The sequence below is a fragment of the Lissotriton vulgaris genome, chromosome 8, assembly GCF_964263255.1.
Source record: "Lissotriton vulgaris chromosome 8, aLisVul1.2, whole genome shotgun sequence".
In the NCBI taxonomy this organism is placed as follows: domain Eukaryota; kingdom Metazoa; phylum Chordata; class Amphibia; order Caudata; family Salamandridae; genus Lissotriton; species Lissotriton vulgaris.
This window is the reverse complement of record NC_141696.1, coordinates 488,314,915-488,332,305: the sequence shown is the minus strand read 5'-3', so window position 1 is coordinate 488,332,305 and position 17,391 is coordinate 488,314,915.

Here is a 17,391-nt window from a genome sequence, read left to right as displayed (position 1 = left end):
GTGAGTAAATTGGCCATTTTCATGCACTTTTAACCATTCCATAAATCTTGTGTTTAGGGCCCCTAGAAGCATGAAAATCACTTTAAACATGCTAATTTTAGGTCTAACACTGATGATCCACCTACAAATGTGAACTGACGTTCAAAAATAAAACATTTGAAAACGGACCATTTTCCACATTTCTGAAGCATGACGTAATGGGGGGGTGTTATCTCTTTTGTCGAAAATCAGCCGTTTTTGCTTGAACATTAAATGCCTCCAAATGGTATTTAATTAACTTCCCGGGGTGAAGAAACCCTTTTTGAGAACTCAGAGTGAGTAAATTGGCCATTTTCATGCACTAATAACCATTCCATAAATCTTGTGTTTAGGGCACTGGAAGCATGAAAATCACTTTAAACATGCTAATTTTAGCTCTAACACTGATGATCCACCTACAAATGTGAACTGACGTTCAAAAATAAAACATTTGAAAATGGACCATTTTCCACATTTCTGAAGCATGACGTAATGGGGGGGTGTTATCTCTTTTGTCGAAAATCAGCCGTTTTTGCTCGAACATTAAATGCCTCCAAATGGTATTTAATTACCTTCCCGGGCTGAAGAAACCCTTTTTGAGAACTCGGAGTGAGTAAATTGGCCATTTTCATGCACTTTCAACCATTCCATAAATCTTGTGTTTAGGGCCTCTGGAAGCAAGAAAATCACTTTAAACATGCTAATTTTAGCTCTAACACTGATTATCCACCTACAAATGTGAACTGACGTTCAAACATAAAACATTTGAAAACGGACCATTTTCCACATTTCTGAAGCATGACGTAATGGGGGGGGTGTTATCTCTTTTGTCGAAAATCAGCCGTTTTTGCTTGAACATTAAATGCCTCCAAATAGTATTTAATTCACTTCCCGAGCCCCTGAAAGCATGAAAATCACTTTAAACATGCGAATTTTAGCTCTAACACTGATGATCCACCTACAAATGTGAACTGACGTTCAAAAATAAAACATTTGAAAACGGACCATTTTCCACATTTCTGAAGCATGATGTAATGGGGGGGTGTTATCTCTTTTGTCGAAAATCAGCTGTTTTTGCTTGAACATTAAATGCCTCCAAATAGTATTTAATTCACTTCCCGAGCCCCTGGAAGCATGAAAATCACTTTAAACATGCTAATTTTAGCTCTAACACTGATGATCCACCTACAAATGTGAACTGACGTTCAAAAATAAAACATTTGAAAACGGACCATTTTCCACATTTCTGAAGCATGACGTAATGGGGGGGTGTTATCTCTTTTGTCAAAAATCAGCCGTTTTTGCTCGAACATTAAATGCCTCCAAATGGTATTTAATTAACTTCCCGGGGTGAAGAAACCCTTTTTGAGAACTCAGAGTGAGTAAATTGGCCATTTTCATGCACTTTTAACCATTCCATAAATCTTGTGTTTAGGGCCCCTGGAAGCATGAAAATCACTTTAAACATGCTAATTTTAGCTCTAACACTGATGATCCACCTACAAATGTGAACTGACGTTCAAAAATAAAACATTTGAAAACGGACCATTTTCCACATTTCTGAAGCATGACGTAATGGGGGGGTGTTATCTCTTTTGTCGAAAATCAGCTGTTTTTGCTCGAACATTAAATGCCTCCAAATGGTATTTAATTAACTTCCCGGGGTGAAGAAACCCTTTTTGAGAACTGGGAGTGAGTAAATTGGCCATTTTCATGCACTTTTAACCATTCCATAAATCTAGTGTTTAGGGAATCTGGAAGTATGAAAATCACTTTAAACATGCTAATTTTAGCTCTAACACTGACGATCCACCTACAAATGTGAACTGACGTTCAAAAATAAAACATTTGAAAACGGACCATTTTCCACATTTCTGAAGCATGACGTAATGGGGGGGTGTTATCTCTTTTGTCGAAAATCAGCCCTTTTTGCTCGAACATTAAATGCCTCCAAATAGTATTTAATTCACTTCCCGAGCACCTGGAAGCATGAAAATCACTTTAAACATGCTAATTTTAGCTCTAACACTGATGATCCACCTACAAATGTGAACTGATGTTCAAAAATAAAACATTTGAAAACGGACCATTTTCCACATTTCTGAAGCATGACGTAATGGGGGGGTGTTATCTCTTTTGTCGAAAATCAGCCGTTTTTGCTCGAACATTAAATGCCTCCAAATGGTATTTAATTAACTTCCCGGGGTGAAGAAACCCTTTTTGAGAACTCAGAGTGAGTAAATTGGCCATTTTCATGCACTTTTAACCATTCCATAAATCTTGTGTTTAGGGCCCCTGGAAGCATGAAAATCACTTTAAACATGCTAATTTTAGCTCTAACACTGATGATCCACCTACAAATGTGAACTGACGTTCAAAAATAAAACATTTGAAAACGGACCATTTTCCACATTTCTGAAGCATGACGTAATGGGGGGGTGTTATCTCTTTTGTCGAAAATCAGCTGATTTTGCTTGAACATTAAATGCCTCCTAATAGTATTTAATTCACTTCCCGAGCCCCTGGAAGCATGAAAATCACTTTAAACATGCTAATTTTAGCTCTAACACTGATGATCCACCTACAAATGTGAACTGACGTTCAAAAATAAAACATTTGAAAACGGACCATTTTCCACATTTCTGAAGCATGACGTAATGGGGGGGTGTTATCTCTTTTGTCAAAAATCAGCCGTTTTTGCTTGAACATTAAATGCCTTCAAATGGTATTTAATTAACTTCCCGGGGTGAAGAAACCCTTTTTGAGAACTCAGAGTGAGTAAATTGGCCATTTTCATGCACTTTTAACCATTCCATAAATCTTGTGTTTAGGGCCCCTGGAAGCATGAAAATCACTTTAAACATGCTAATTTTAGCTCTAACACTGATGATCCACCTACAAATGTGAACTGACGTTCAAAAATAAAACATTTGAAAACGGACCATTTTCCACATTTTTGAAGCATGACGTAATGGGGGGGTGTTATCGCTTTTGTCGAAAATCAGCCGTTTTTGCTCGAACATTAAATGCCTCCAAATGGTATTTAATTAACTTCCCGGGGTGAAGAAACCCTTTTTGAGAACTTAGAGTGAGTAAATTGGCCATTTTCATGCACTTTTAACCATTCCATAAATCTTGTGTTTAGGGCCCCTAGAAGCATGAAAATCACTTTAAACATGCTAATTTTAGCTTTAACACTGATGATCCACCTACAAATGTGAACTGACGTTCAAAAATAAAACATTTGAAAACGGACCATTTTCCACATTTCTGAAGCATGACGTAATGGGGGGGTGTTATCTCTTTTGTCGAAAATCAGCCGTTTTTGCTTGAACATTAAATGCCTCCAAATGGTATTTAATTAACTTCCCGGGGTGAAGAAACCCTTTTTGAGAACTCAGAGTGAGTAAATTGGCCATTTTCATGCACTAATAACCATTCCATAAATCTTGTGTTTAGGGCCCCTGGAAGCATGAAAATCACTTTAAACATGCTAATTTTAGCTCTAACACTGATGATCCACCTACAAATGTGAACTGACGTTCAAAAATAAAACATTTGAAAATGGACCATTTTCCACATTTCTGAAGCATGACGTAATGGGGGGGGTGTTATCTCTTTTGTCGAAAATCAGCCGTTTTTGCTCGAACATTAAATGCCTCCAAATGGTATTTAATTACCTTCCCGGGCTGAAGAAACCCTTTTTGAGAACTCGGAGTGAGTAAATTGGCCATTTTCATGCACTTTCAACCATTCCATAAATCTTGTGTTTAGGGCCTCTGGAAGCAAGAAAATCACTTTAAACATGCTAATTTTAGCTCTAACACTGATGATCCACCTACAAATGTGAACTGACGTTCAAACATAAAACATTTGAAAACGGACCATTTTCCACATTTCTGAAGCATGACGTAATGGGGGGGGTGTTATCTCTTTTGTCGAAAATCAGCCGTTTTTGCTTGAACATTAAATGCCTCCAAATAGTATTTAATTCACTTCCCGAGCCCCTGAAAGCATGAAAATCACTTTAAACATGCGAATTTTAGCTCTAACACTGATGATCCACCTACAAATGTGAACTGACGTTCAAAAATAAAACATTTGAAAACGGACCATTTTCCACATTTCTGAAGCATGACGTAATGGGGGGGTGTTATCTCTTTTGTCGAAAATCAGCTGTTTTTGCTTGAACATTAAATGCCTCCAAATAGTATTTAATTCACTTCCCGAGCCCCTGGAAGCATGAAAATCACTTTAAACATGCTAATTTTAGCTCTAACACTGATGATCCACCTACAAATGTGAACTGACGTTCAAAAATAAAACATTTGAAAACGGACCATTTTCCACATTTCTGAAGCATGACGTAATGGGGGGGTGTTATCTCTTTTGTCAAAAATCAGCCGTTTTTGCTTGAACATTAAATGCCTCCAAATGGTATTTAATTAACTTCCCGGGGTGAAGAAACCCTTTTTGAGAACTCAGAGTGAGTAAATTGGCCATTTTCATGCACTTTTAACCATTCCATAAATCTTGTGTTTAGGGCCCCTGGAAGCATGAAAATCACTTTAAACATGCTAATTTTAGCTCTAACACTGATGATCCACCTACAAATGTGAACTGACGTTCAAAAATAAAACATTTGAAAACGGACCATTTTCCACATTTCTGAAGCATGACGTAATGGGGGGGTGTTATCTCTTTTGTCGAAAATCAGCTGTTTTTGCTCGAACATTAAATGCCTCCAAATGGTATTTAATTAACTTCCCGGGGTGAAGAAACCCTTTTTGAGAACTGGGAGTGAGTAAATTGGCCATTTTCATGCACTTTTAACCATTCCATAAATCTTGTGTTTAGGGAATCTGGAAGTATGAAAATCACTTTAAACATGCTAATTTTAGCTCTAACACTGACGATCCACCTACAAATGTGAACTGACGTTCAAAAATAAAACATTTGAAAACGGACCATTTTCCACATTTCTGAAGCATGACGTAATGGGGGGGTGTTATCTCTTTTGTCGAAAATCAGCCGTTTTTGCTCGAACATTAAATGCCTCCAAATAGTATTTAATTCACTTCCCGAGCACCTGGAAGCATGAAAATCACTTTAAACATGCTAATTTTAGCTCTAACACTGATGATCCACCTACAAATGTGAACTGACGTTCAAAAATAAAACATTTGAAAACGGACCATTTTCCACATTTCTGAAGCATGACGTAATGGGGGGGTGTTATCTCTTTTGTCGAAAATCAGCCGTTTTTGCTCGAACATTAAATGCCTCCAAATGGTATTTAATTAACTTCCCGGGGTGAAGAAACCCTTTTTGAGAACTCAGAGTGAGTAAATTGGCCATTTTCATGCACTTTTAACCATTCCATAAATCTTGTGTTTAGGGCCCCTGGAAGCATGAAAATCACTTTAAACATGCTAATTTTAGCTCTAACACTGATGATCCACCTACAAATGTGAACTGACGTTCAAAAATAAAACATTTGAAAACGGACCATTTTCCACATTTCTGAAGCATGACGTAATGGGGGGGTGTTATCTCTTTTGTCGAAAATCAGCTGTTTTTGCTTGAACATTAAATGCCTCCAAATAGTATTTAATTCACTTCCCGAGCCCCTGGAAGCATGAAAATCACTTTAAACATGCTAATTTTAGCTCTAACACTGATGATCCACCTACAAATGTGAACTGACGTTCAAAAATAAAACATTTGAAAACGGACCATTTTCCACATTTCTGAAGCATGAAGTAATGGGGGGGTGTTATCTCTTTTGTCAAAAATCAGCCGTTTTTGCTCGAACATTAAATGCCTCCAAATGGTATTTAATTAACTTCCCGGGGTGAAGAAACCCTTTTTGAGAACTCAGAGTGAGTAAATTGGCCATTTTCATGCACTTTTAACCATTCCATAAATCTTGTGTTTAGGGCCCCTGGAAGCATGAAAATCACTTTAAACATGCTAATTTTAGCTCTAACACTGATGATCCACCTACAAATGTGAACTGACGTTCAAAAATAAAACATTTGAAAACGGACCATTTTCCACATTTCTGAAGCATGACGTAATGGGGGGGGTGTTATCTCTTTTGTCGAAAATCAGCTGTTTTTGCTCGAACATTAAATGCCTCCAAATGGTATTTAATTAACTTCCCGGGGTGAAGAAACCCTTTTTGAGAACTGGGAGTGAGTAAATTGGCCATTTTCATGCACTTTTAACCATTCCATAAATCTTGTGTTTAGGGAATCTGGAAGTATGAAAATCACTTTAAACATGCTAATTTTAGCTCTAACACTGACGATCCACCTACAAATGTGAACTGACGTTCAAAAATAAAACATTTGAAAACGGACCATTTTCCACATTTCTGAAGCATGACGTAATGGGGGGGTGTTATCTCTTTTGTCGAAAATCAGCCGTTTTTGCTCGAACATTAAATGCCTCCAAATAGTATTTAATTCACTTCCCGAGCACCTGGAAGCATGAAAATCACTTTAAACATGCTAATTTTAGCTCTAACACTGATGATCCACCTACAAATGTGAACTGATGTTCAAAAATAAAACATTTGAAAACGGACCATTTTCCACATTTCTGAAGCATGACGTAATGGGGGGGTGTTATCTCTTTTGTCGAAAATCAGCCGTTTTTGCTCGAACATTAAATGCCTCCAAATGGTATTTAATTAACTTCCCGGGGTGAAGAAACCCTTTTTGAGAACTCAGAGTGAGTAAATTGGCCATTTTCATGCACTTTTAACCATTCCATAAATCTTGTGTTTAGGGCCCCTGGAAGCATGAAAATCACTTTAAACATGCTAATTTTAGCTCTAACACTGATGATCCACCTACAAATGTGAACTGACGTTCAAAAATAAAACATTTGAAAACGGACCATTTTCCACATTTCTGAAGCATGACGTAATGGGGGGGTGTTATCTCTTTTGTCGAAAATCAGCTGATTTTGCTTGAACATTAAATGCCTCCTAATAGTATTTAATTCACTTCCCGAGCCCCTGGAAGCATGAAAATCACTTTAAACATGCTAATTTTAGCTCTAACACTGATGATCCACCTACAAATGTGAACTGACGTTCAAAAATAAAACATTTGAAAACGGACCATTTTCCACATTTCTGAAGCATGACGTAATGGGGGGGTGTTATCTCTTTTGTCAAAAATCAGCCGTTTTTGCTTGAACATTAAATGCCTTCAAATGGTATTTAATTAACTTCCCGGGGTGAAGAAACCCTTTTTGAGAACTCAGAGTGAGTAAATTGGCCATTTTCATGCACTTTTAACCATTCCATAAATCTTGTGTTTAGGGCCCCTGGAAGCATGAAAATCACTTTAAACATGCTAATTTTAGCTCTAACACTGATGATCCACCTACAAATGTGAACTGACGTTCAAAAATAAAACATTTGAAAACGGACCATTTTCCACATTTTTGAAGCATGACGTAATGGGGGGGTGTTATCGCTTTTGTCGAAAATCAGCCGTTTTTGCTCGAACATTAAATGCCTCCAAATGGTATTTAATTAACTTCCCGGGGTGAAGAAACCCTTTTTGAGAACTTAGAGTGAGTAAATTGGCCATTTTCATGCACTTTTAACCATTCCATAAATCTTGTGTTTAGGGCCCCTAGAAGCATGAAAATCACTTTAAACATGCTAATTTTAGCTCTAACACTGATGATCCACCTACAAATGTGAACTGACGTTCAAAAATAAAACATTTGAAAACGGACCATTTTCCACATTTCTGAAGCATGACGTAATGGGGGGGTGTTATCTCTTTTGTCGAAAATCAGCCGTTTTTGCTTGAACATTAAATGCCTCCAAATGGTATTTAATTAACTTCCCGGGGTGAAGAAACCCTTTTTGAGAACTCAGAGTGAGTAAATTGGCCATTTTCATGCACTAATAACCATTCCATAAATCTTGTGTTTAGGGCACTGGAAGCATGAAAATCACTTTAAACATGCTAATTTTAGCTCTAACACTGATGATCCACCTACAAATGTGAACTGACGTTCAAAAATAAAACATTTGAAAATGGACCATTTTCCACATTTCTGAAGCATGACGTAATGGGGGGGTGTTATCTCTTTTGTCGAAAATCAGCCGTTTTTGCTCGAACATTAAATGCCTCCAAATGGTATTTAATTACCTTCCCGGGCTGAAGAAACCCTTTTTGAGAACTCGGAGTGAGTAAATTGGCCATTTTCATGCACTTTCAACCATTCCATAAATCTTGTGTTTAGGGCCTCTGGAAGCAAGAAAATCACTTTAAACATGCTAATTTTAGCTCTAACACTGATGATCCACCTACAAATGTGAACTGACGTTCAAACATAAAACATTTGAAAACGGACCATTTTCCACATTTCTGAAGCATGACGTAATGGGGGGGGGTGTTATCTCTTTTGTCGAAAATCAGCCGTTTTTGCTTGAACATTAAATGCCTCCAAATAGTATTTAATTCACTTCCCGAGCCCCTGAAAGCATGAAAATCACTTTAAACATGCGAATTTTAGCTCTAACACTGATGATCCACCTACAAATGTGAACTGACGTTCAAAAAAAAAACATTTGAAAACGGACCATTTTCCACATTTCTGAAGCATGACGTAATGGGGGGGTGTTATCTCTTTTGTCGAAAATCAGCCGTTTTTGCTCGAACATTAAATGCCTCCAAATGGTATTTAATTAACTTCCCGGGGTGAAGAAACCCTTTTTGAGAACTCAGAGTGAGTAAATTGGCCATTTTCATGCACTTTTAACCATTCCATAAATCTTGTGTTTAGGGAATCTGGAAGTATGAAAATCACTTTAAACATGCTAATTTTAGCTCTAACACTGACAATCCACCTACAAATGTGAACTGACGTTCAAAAATAAAACATTTGAAAACGGACCATTTTCCACATTTCTGAAGCATGACGTAATGGGGGGGTGTTATCTCTTTTGTCGAAAATCAGCCGTTTTTGCTCGAACATTAAATGCCTCCAAATAGTATTTAATTCACTTCCCGAGCACCTGGAAGCATGAAAATCACTTTAAACATGCTAATTTTAGCTCTAACACTGATGATCCACCTACAAATGTGAACTGATGTTCAAAAATAAAACATTTGAAAACGGACCATTTTCCACATTTCTGAAGCATGACGTAATGGGGGGGTGTTATCTCTTTTGTCGAAAATCAGCCGTTTTTGCTCGAACATTAAATGCCTCCAAATGGTATTTAATTAACTTCCCGGGGTGAAGAAACCCTTTTTGAGAACTCAGAGTGAGTAAATTGGCCATTTTCATGCACTTTTAACCATTCCATAAATCTTGTGTTTAGGGCCCCTGGAAGCATGAAAATCACTTTAAACATGCTAATTTTAGCTCTAACACTGATGATCCACCTACAAATGTGAACTGACGTTCAAAAATAAAACATTTGAAAACGGACCATTTTCCACATTTCTGAAGCATGACGTAATGGGGGGGTGTTATCTCTTTTGTCGAAAATCAGCTGATTTTGCTTGAACATTAAATGCCTCCTAATAGTATTTAATTCACTTCCCGAGCCCCTGGAAGCATGAAAATCACTTTAAACATGCTAATTTTAGCTCTAACACTGATGATCCACCTACAAATGTGAACTGACGTTCAAAAATAAAACATTTGAAAACGGACCATTTTCCACATTTCTGAAGCATGACGTAATGGGGGGGTGTTATCTCTTTTGTCAAAAATCAGCCGTTTTTGCTTGAACATTAAATGCCTTCAAATGGTATTTAATTAACTTCCCGGGGTGAAGAAACCCTTTTTGAGAACTCAGAGTGAGTAAATTGGCCATTTTCATGCACTTTTAACCATTCCATAAATCTTGTGTTTAGGGCCCCTGGAAGCATGAAAATCACTTTAAACATGCTAATTTTAGCTCTAACACTGATGATCCACCTACAAATGTGAACTGACGTTCAAAAATAAAACATTTGAAAACGGACCATTTTCCACATTTTTGAAGCATGACGTAATGGGGGGGTGTTATCGCTTTTGTCGAAAATCAGCCGTTTTTGCTCGAACATTAAATGCCTCCAAATGGTATTTAATTAACTTCCCGGGGTGAAGAAACCCTTTTTGAGAACTTAGAGTGAGTAAATTGGCCATTTTCATGCACTTTTAACCATTCCATAAATCTTGTGTTTAGGGCCCCTAGAAGCATGAAAATCACTTTAAACATGCTAATTGTAGCTCTAACACTGATGATCCACCTACAAATGTGAACTGACGTTCAAAAATAAAACATTTGAAAACGGACCATTTTCCACATTTCTGAAGCATGACGTAATGGGGGGGTGTTATCTCTTTTGTCGAAAATCAGCCGTTTTTGCTTGAACATTAAATGCCTCCAAATGGTATTTAATTAACTTCCCGGGGTGAAGAAACCCTTTTTGAGAACTCAGAGTGAGTAAATTGGCCATTTTCATGCACTAATAACCATTCCATAAATCTTGTGTTTAGGGCCCCTGGAAGCATGAAAATCACTTTCACATGCTAATTTTAGCTCTAACACTGATGATCCACCTACAAATGTGAACTGACGTTCAAAAATAAAACATTTGAAAATGGACCATTTTCCACATTTCTGAAGCATGACGTAATGGGGGGGTGTTATCTCTTTTGTCGAAAATCAGCCGTTTTTGCTCGAACATTAAATGCCTCCAAATGGTATTTAATTACCTTCCCGGGCTGAAGAAACCCTTTTTGAGAACTCGGAGTGAGTAAATTGGCCATTTTCATGCACTTTCAACCATTCCATAAATCTTGTGTTTAGGGCCTCTGGAAGCAAGAAAATCACTTTAAACATGCTAATTTTAGCTCTAACACTGATGATCCACCTACAAATGTGAACTGACGTTCAAACATAAAACATTTGAAAACGGACCATTTTCCACATTTCTGAAGCATGACGTAATGGGGGGGGTGTTATCTCTTTTGTCGAAAATCAGCCGTTTTTGCTTGAACATTAAATGCCTCCAAATAGTATTTAATTCACTTCCCGAGCCCCTGAAAGCATGAAAATCACTTTAAACATGCGAATTTTAGCTCTAACACTGATGATCCACCTACAAATGTGAACTGACGTTCAAAAATAAAACATTTGAAAACGGACCATTTTCCACATTTCTGAAGCATGACGTAATGGGGGGGTGTTATCTCTTTTGTCGAAAATCAGCTGTTTTTGCTTGAACATTAAATGCCTCCAAATAGTATTTAATTCACTTCCCGAGCCCCTGGAAGCATGAAAATCACTTTAAACATGCTAATTTTAGCTCTAACACTGATGATCCACCTACAAATGTGAACTGACGTTCAAAAATAAAACATTTGAAAACGGACCATTTTCCACATTTCTGAAGCATGACGTAATGGGGGGGTGTTATCTCTTTTGTCAAAAATCAGCCGTTTTTGCTTGAACATTAAATGCCTCCAAATGGTATTTAATTAACTTCCCGGGGTGAAGAAACCCTTTTTGAGAACTCAGAGTGAGTAAATTGGCCATTTTCATGCACTTTTAACCATTCCATAAATCTTGTGTTTAGGGCCTCTGGAGGCATGAAAATCACTTTAAACATGCTAATTTTAGCTCTAACACTGATGATCCACCTACAAATGTGAACTGACGTTCAAAAATAAAACATTTGAAAACGGACCATTTTCCACATTTCTGAAGCATGACGTAATGGGGGGGTGTTATCTCTTTTGTCGAAAATCAGCTGATTTTGCTTGAACATTAAATGCCTCCTAATAGTATTTAATTCACTTCCCGAGCCCCTGGAAGCATGAAAATCACTTTAAACATGCTAATTTTAGCTCTAACACTGATGATCCACCTACAAATGTGAACTGACGTTCAAAAATAAAACATTTGAAAACGGACCATTTTCCACATTTCTGAAGCATGACGTAATGGGGGGGTGTTATCTCTTTTGTCAAAAATCAGCCGTTTTTGCTTGAACATTAAATGCCTTCAAATGGTATTTAATTAACTTCCCGGGGTGAAGAAACCCTTTTTGAGAACTCAGAGTGAGTAAATTGGCCATTTTCATGCACTTTTAACCATTCCATAAATCTTGTGTTTAGGGCCCCTGGAAGCATGAAAATCACTTTAAACATGCTAATTTTAGCTCTAACACTGATGATCCACCTACAAATGTGAACTGACGTTCAAAAATAAAACATTTGAAAACGGACCATTTTCCACATTTTTGAAGCATGACGTAATGGGGGGGTGTTATCGCTTTTGTCGAAAATCAGCCGTTTTTGCTCGAACATTAAATGCCTCCAAATGGTATTTAATTAACTTCCCGGGGTGAAGAAACCCTTTTTGAGAACTTAGAGTGAGTAAATTGGCCATTTTCATGCACTTTTAACCATTCCATAAATCTTGTGTTTAGGGCCCCTAGAAGCATGAAAATCACTTTAAACATGCTAATTTTAGCTCTAACACTGATGATCCACCTACAAATGTGAACTGACGTTCAAAAATAAAACATTTGAAAACGGACCATTTTCCACATTTCTGAAGCATGACGTAATGGGGGGGTGTTATCTCTTTTGTCGAAAATCAGCCGTTTTTGCTTGAACATTAAATGCCTCCAAATGGTATTTAATTAACTTCCCGGGGTGAAGAAACCCTTTTTGAGAACTCAGAGTGAGTAAATTGGCCATTTTCATGCACTAATAACCATTCCATAAATCTTGTGTTTAGGGCACTGGAAGCATGAAAATCACTTTAAACATGCTAATTTTAGCTCTAACACTGATGATCCACCTACAAATGTGAACTGACGTTCAAAAATAAAACATTTGAAAATGGACCATTTTCCACATTTCTGAAGCATGACGTAATGGGGGGGTGTTATCTCTTTTGTCGAAAATCAGCCGTTTTTGCTCGAACATTAAATGCCTCCAAATGGTATTTAATTACCTTCCCGGGCTGAAGAAACCCTTTTTGAGAACTCGGAGTGAGTAAATTGGCCATTTTCATGCACTTTCAACCATTCCATAAATCTTGTGTTTAGGGCCTCTGGAAGCAAGAAAATCACTTTAAACATGCTAATTTTAGCTCTAACACTGATGATCCACCTACAAATGTGAACTGACGTTCAAACATAAAACATTTGAAAACGGACCATTTTCCACATTTCTGAAGCATGACGTAATGGGGGGGGGTGTTATCTCTTTTGTCGAAAATCAGCCGTTTTTGCTTGAACATTAAATGCCTCCAAATAGTATTTAATTCACTTCCCGAGCCCCTGAAAGCATGAAAATCACTTTAAACATGCGAATTTTAGCTCTAACACTGATGATCCACCTACAAATGTGAACTGACGTTCAAAAAAAAAACATTTGAAAACGGACCATTTTCCACATTTCTGAAGCATGACGTAATGGGGGGGTGTTATCTCTTTTGTCGAAAATCAGCCGTTTTTGCTCGAACATTAAATGCCTCCAAATGGTATTTAATTAACTTCCCGGGGTGAAGAAACCCTTTTTGAGAACTCAGAGTGAGTAAATTGGCCATTTTCATGCACTTTTAACCATTCCATAAATCTTGTGTTTAGGGAATCTGGAAGTATGAAAATCACTTTAAACATGCTAATTTTAGCTCTAACACTGACGATCCACCTACAAATGTGAACTGACGTTCAAAAATAAAACATTTGAAAACGGACCATTTTCCACATTTCTGAAGCATGACGTAATGGGGGGGTGTTATCTCTTTTGTCGAAAATCAGCCGTTTTTGCTCGAACATTAAATGCCTCCAAATAGTATTTAATTCACTTCCCGAGCACCTGGAAGCATGAAAATCACTTTAAACATGCTAATTTTAGCTCTAACACTGATGATCCACCTACAAATGTGAACTGATGTTCAAAAATAAAACATTTGAAAACGGACCATTTTCCACATTTCTGAAGCATGACGTAATGGGGGGGTGTTATCTCTTTTGTCGAAAATCAGCCGTTTTTGCTCGAACATTAAATGCCTCCAAATGGTATTTAATTAACTTCCCGGGGTGAAGAAACCCTTTTTGAGAACTCAGAGTGAGTAAATTGGCCATTTTCATGCACTTTTAACCATTCCATAAATCTTGTGTTTAGGGCCCCTGGAAGCATGAAAATCACTTTAAACATGCTAATTTTAGCTCTAACACTGATGATCCACCTACAAATGTGAACTGACGTTCAAAAATAAAACATTTGAAAACGGACCATTTTCCACATTTCTGAAGCATGACGTAATGGGGGGGTGTTATCTCTTTTGTCGAAAATCAGCTGATTTTGCTTGAACATTAAATGCCTCCTAATAGTATTTAATTCACTTCCCGAGCCCCTGGAAGCATGAAAATCACTTTAAACATGCTAATTTTAGCTCTAACACTGATGATCCACCTACAAATGTGAACTGACGTTCAAAAATAAAACATTTGAAAACGGACCATTTTCCACATTTCTGAAGCATGACGTAATGGGGGGGTGTTATCTCTTTTGTCAAAAATCAGCCGTTTTTGCTTGAACATTAAATGCCTTCAAATGGTATTTAATTAACTTCCCGGGGTGAAGAAACCCTTTTTGAGAACTCAGAGTGAGTAAATTGGCCATTTTCATGCACTTTTAACCATTCCATAAATCTTGTGTTTAGGGCCCCTGGAAGCATGAAAATCACTTTAAACATGCTAATTTTAGCTCTAACACTGATGATCCACCTACAAATGTGAACTGACGTTCAAAAATAAAACATTTGAAAACGGACCATTTTCCACATTTTTGAAGCATGACGTAATGGGGGGGTGTTATCGCTTTTGTCGAAAATCAGCCGTTTTTGCTCGAACATTAAATGCCTCCAAATGGTATTTAATTAACTTCCCGGGGTGAAGAAACCCTTTTTGAGAACTTAGAGTGAGTAAATTGGCCATTTTCATGCACTTTTAACCATTCCATAAATCTTGTGTTTAGGGCCCCTAGAAGCATGAAAATCACTTTAAACATGCTAATTTTAGCTCTAACACTGATGATCCACCTACAAATGTGAACTGACGTTCAAAAATAAAACATTTGAAAACGGACCATTTTCCACATTTCTGAAGCATGACGTAATGGGGGGGTGTTATCTCTTTTGTCGAAAATCAGCCGTTTTTGCTTGAACATTAAATGCCTCCAAATGGTATTTAATTAACTTCCCGGGGTGAAGAAACCCTTTTTGAGAACTCAGAGTGAGTAAATTGGCCATTTTCATGCACTAATAACCATTCCATAAATCTTGTGTTTAGGGCCCCTGGAAGCATGAAAATCACTTTAAACATGCTAATTTTAGCTCTAACACTGATGATCCACCTACAAATGTGAACTGACGTTCAAAAATAAAACATTTGAAAATGGACCATTTTCCACATTTCTGAAGCATGACGTAATGGGGGGGTGTTATCTCTTTTGTCGAAAATCAGCCGTTTTTGCTCGAACATTAAATGCCTCCAAATGGTATTTAATTACCTTCCCGGGCTGAAGAAACCCTTTTTGAGAACTCGGAGTGAGTAAATTGGCCATTTTCATGCACTTTCAACCATTCCATAAATCTTGTGTTTAGGGCCTCTGGAAGCAAGAAAATCACTTTAAACATGCTAATTTTAGCTCTAACACTGATGATCCACCTACAAATGTGAACTGACGTTCAAACATAAAACATTTGAAAACGGACCATTTTCCACATTTCTGAAGCATGACGTAATGGGGGGGGTGTTATCTCTTTTGTCGAAAATCAGCCGTTTTTGCTTGAACATTAAATGCCTCCAAATAGTATTTAATTCACTTCCCGAGCCCCTGAAAGCATGAAAATCACTTTAAACATGCGAATTTTAGCTCTAACACTGATGATCCACCTACAAATGTGAACTGACGTTCAAAAATAAAACATTTGAAAACGGACCATTTTCCACATTTCTGAAGCATGACGTAATGGGGGGGTGTTATCTCTTTTGTCGAAAATCAGCTGTTTTTGCTTGAACATTAAATGCCTCCAAATAGTATTTAATTCACTTCCCGAGCCCCTGGAAGCATGAAAATCACTTTAAACATGCTAATTTTAGCTCTAACACTGATGATCCACCTACAAATGTGAACTGACGTTCAAAAATAAAACATTTGAAAACGGACCATTTTCCACATTTCTGAAGCATGACGTAATGGGGGGGTGTTATCTCTTTTGTCAAAAATCAGCCGTTTTTGCTTGAACATTAAATGCCTCCAAATGGTATTTAATTAACTTCCCGGGGTGAAGAAACCCTTTTTGAGAACTCAGAGTGAGTAAATTGGCCATTTTCATGCACTTTTAACCATTCCATAAATCTTGTGTTTAGGGCCCCTGGAAGCATGAAAATCACTTTAAACATGCTAATTTTAGCTCTAACACTGATGATCCACCTACAAATGTGAACTGACGTTCAAAAATAAAACATTTGAAAACGGACCATTTTCCACATTTCTGAAGCATGACGTAATGGGGGGGTGTTATCTCTTTTGTCGAAAATCAGCTGTTTTTGCTCGAACATTAAATGCCTCCAAATGGTATTTAATTAACTTCCCGGGGTGAAGAAACCCTTTTTGAGAACTGGGAGTGAGTAAATTGGCCATTTTCATGCACTTTTAACCATTCCATAAATCTTGTGTTTAGGGAATCTGGAAGTATGAAAATCACTTTAAACATGCTAATTTTAGCTCTAACACTGACGATCCACCTACAAATGTGAACTGACGTTCAAAAATAAAACATTTGAAAACGGACCATTTTCCACATTTCTGAAGCATGACGTAATGGGGGGGTGTTATCTCTTTTGTCGAAAATCAGCCGTTTTTGCTCGAACATTAAATGCCTCCAAATAGTATTTAATTCACTTCCCGAGCACCTGGAAGCATGAAAATCACTTTAAACATGCTAATTTTAGCTCTAACACTGATGATCCACCTACAAATGTGAACTGACGTTCAAAAATAAAACATTTGAAAACGGACCATTTTCCACATTTCTGAAGCATGACGTAATGGGGGGGTGTTATCTCTTTTGTCGAAAATCAGCCGTTTTTGCTCGAACATTAAATGCCTCCAAATGGTATTTAATTAACTTCCCGGGGTGAAGAAACCCTTTTTGAGAACTCAGAGTGAGTAAATTGGCCATTTTCATGCACTTTTAACCATTCCATAAATCTTGTGTTTAGGGCCCCTGGAAGCATGAAAATCACTTTAAACATGCTAATTTTAGCTCTAACACTGATGATCCACCTACAACTGTGAACTGACGTTCAA